Raw genomic sequence first — 3,462 nt, forward strand, 5'->3', positions numbered from 1 at the left:
TTTTATCTCCGCTTTCTTGGCTTTTAAAGCCAAAAAAGCAGAGATAAACCCCCTTGATAATATGCCCCACAGTTTTATACTGTAGTGAAAAGATTGGGCATGATGATAGGTAACCTTAAAGAATGCTAGTACAGCAGAAGGTCATATATAATAAATATGGCTATTCACTGCTCTTACAATTTACCGCAATAAAGCACAGCACCTTGGGTTGGTACTGCCATGCAGAAACCTAGCAGACATTGAGTGTCTAAGATCGTAATAATAGAGATTGTTAAACAACGTTACTGAACTTCATGCAACACCGCTGCACAGTTTTAACCCTTGCATAAAAGCGATTTGCATGAGCTGTTCTTGGTGAATTTAGCACCAGTCATATTTATGAATGCCTCAGTGTCCACCAAAAAGTAAACATTTATGTCACAAATGGTAATGTCTAAAACCAGTTCAGTAAGATCATCCTCTTTTGTGATGTCTCTGTTACGAATAAAGTCCCAGGTTTATAAACACTTTGCTACAGGTTTGTGTTACTTTCGTACCATAAACACAGTACAAAGTTTTGTGGCGGTATTTACTTTCTAATGTAAATCAGGATTTGTTTTGAAAAATTGAGCAATGTAATGCAAAGTAGCGCTATGCGTTACTTTGCACTACTTTGAGTCAAGGGACGTTCCATTGGAGATGCAAGGCCAATCATCCTTATATTGTGTCACATATCAATATCTGCTAACACTGGTAGACAGGGATTGGTGCCCAAACCGTACGCCTCCTCGAGGCAGGCGTAAAATAGGTGAACAGTTTTCATTTCTCCATAGTTTTCAAACCTTCCATGTGTGCTGCATTGTACGTCCCAGTAGACAGTGGAAAAAGTATTAAAGCCCAGTTTTTGGACAGGAAGCCTTCCCTTGTAGTTCAAATCCTATGTTTGACAAATGTAAGGTGTGTGCGTTGGTGCCTGGCAGCTTAAAGTGTGCAAGTGCATGGAGGGAGGAAAGCAGCAATATATCTTGGGAGATATAGTGCTGTTCTTCTCTATCTGCTGCATTGTGTAAAAAGTTAGTAAATATGCCCTGGAGCAGTGTGCCTTTACCCAACATGGAAGATTCACTATGGATCACTCTTAAGCTGTGACTTCCCTTGCAATCTCTTAGTGGCATATTTGATCATTTGATGGATCGGCATGCTTTTGGTGATGTAGCTGGTCATGTGGAGGAACGTTTCTTGCAGGCCTTCTTCAACATGCAGAACTTCCAGATGCAGCTTCTAAATCCACATTTATTGCAGTCATTTGTGAGTATGGGACAGTCACTGCTGTGTGGGGAACAACAGCTACAGGAGAGCCATTCCTTCGACACTTTTTGCAATGATGTGAGTGTCTTTTATTTGACGGATGGGTTACCCTTACCTGCCCCTGCACGTTTGCCGTATGAGCTGCCCACACCATGTGACAATATTATATGTCATGATGACCACAACAAATTCTTCCTGAACGTAGAGAGCTCACAGCCTGCAATGATGTATGACATCTGGGTTTCAGTCGAGTTTTTCTTGCAATTCCTTAACATGGGCCCTCAACTGTGACAAATGAATCAATAGATTCCCCACAGTTCAGAGACACTGAGTAATAGATTAATCTTTCTTAATGCACAGTTCTTCGGCAACGAAACCGGTTCATATGGGTGATCTGCAGGCCCTTGCAGGTGCCAGTGTTCTAAGAGGAAAGTTCAAACACTATGGGGTAGATGTATCAAGCCTTTTGCGATTCGCAAAGTCCGAAATTCTGCGAATTTCGGCCTTTGCGAATCGCAAAAGGCTTTTTTGCATTTTTTTAAATGTATCACAAAATCGCAAAATAAGGGATCGCAAAAATGTGCGATTCCTTATTTTGCTTAAGCATTTAAGGAATCGCAAATTTTGCGATTCCTTAAATGCGATATATGTGGGTTTTAGAAATTGCAAATTTATGCTAAGAAATCGCAAATTACCACCAACTTGTAGTTGGTGGTAATTTGCGATTTCATTTAAAAATGCCCTATTTGGCATTTGTGAAGGTGGCATGTGACCCACATATATGCCCATAGGGCATGTATGTGCGCCATATGCACACACATGTAAATTTCAGGGGTGCAGCAGGGTGTCTTTGAGACACCCCTGCACCCTTGAAATTATTCTCAATTTGCGAATTCGCAAATTGCGATTCTCAAATTAAGAAATATTTCACAATCCTTCCTATGGGCACCTGGCCCATAGGATTGCATGGAAAATTATTCCTTCGCAAATAAGGAAGACTAAGAAATCGCTAAAAAGTAGCGATTTTCTACATATATTCATTTTGCGATTTCTAAATAGCGATTCCTTAAAAATCGCTATTTAGAAATCGCAAAATTGAATCTTGATACATCTACCCCCAAGTCTTCTATGTCAGGAACAGCATAATTCAGCAGAAGAACTTCTACCGTTTGCCATCTTTGAAACTCAAAGCTGGGATGTAAGAGTTCAATTGGTGACCCCATCAGGCACCAGGTTGCTGCACTTCCTGACATTCAAATGTGGTGGTAGACCTTGTGCTTTAGTGTCATTCAAGGTAGAGGGAGTAGTAGTGCCACCTTTCTTTGTCTTTGACTTCATGGTGCTGCTGCTTGCCGAGGCGATTCATGTTCAGATGGGGTCCACCTTCCACCTTGGAATCATCAGAGGACAATATTTCGCTCTGTGGTATCAAGCAGTCTCAGAAACAGATCTTCTGCAGCAGTCTACAGTCGTGTGCATGCACTGTCTTAGATCTTATTTACGTCAGCAGTGTACTGTCCAAGAAATAATTGCACTATGACAATTAATATATAATAAACTCTTGATTAAAAGATTATGCAGGTGACCACATGAGCTGTTGAACAAGGAGAGCATATGGGGCACATCCACTCTGTCTAATATCTATTATCCAAGTATCTTTGATGCTGCCTGTCACTTCTGACACACACTGAATAACTCAAGTGTATCTAACCTTTGGTGTCAGCACCAATGTCTTGGATAACAGCTGTCAGTAGTGGGACACATCCTTAACCACGATGTATGAACAACGACATACCGGAACAACGAAGAGTGAACAACGAAGAGGGCTGAACCACGAATGACGGAACAACGAAGGATGGAACCACGACTTTTAGAACACCGGTGTTGCACGTAGGATAATTTAGGAAAACGTATAAATGGGTAGATGGGGAGGGTGGGGGGACTCCCCCCACAAATACGATTAAAAAAATATATATATAGTTAAAAATATAATGTGATGAATAAATTCGTAATAGTTACGTTTAAAATACAGCTAAGGTTGTTGAAGAAATTGGTTTACATTTAATTTACCGGTTTATGTTAGGAGATGGCAGTACAGAAAGAGACATTGAATGTCAAACACCCAGTTCCGCTTGTGTCTTTGGTTTGTCGTTTTAGAATTGTATTTTCTAAATT

General features: G+C 40.6%; 1 non-coding gene across 1 annotated transcript; it reads right to left on the reverse strand.

Moving 5' to 3' along the window:
* Positions 1 to 1,827: 1,827 nt before the first annotated feature.
* LOC144801131 (small nucleolar RNA snR46) lies at positions 1,828 to 2,018 on the reverse strand. The gene has a single exon (XR_013605003.1). It is a non-coding gene; the product is annotated as a small nucleolar RNA snR46 (small nucleolar RNA).
* Between the last annotated feature and the right edge of the window lie 1,444 nt (positions 2,019 to 3,462).

The sequence above is a fragment of the Lissotriton helveticus genome, chromosome 12 (genome assembly GCF_964261635.1).
Source record: "Lissotriton helveticus chromosome 12, aLisHel1.1, whole genome shotgun sequence".
Taxonomy (NCBI): domain Eukaryota; kingdom Metazoa; phylum Chordata; class Amphibia; order Caudata; family Salamandridae; genus Lissotriton; species Lissotriton helveticus.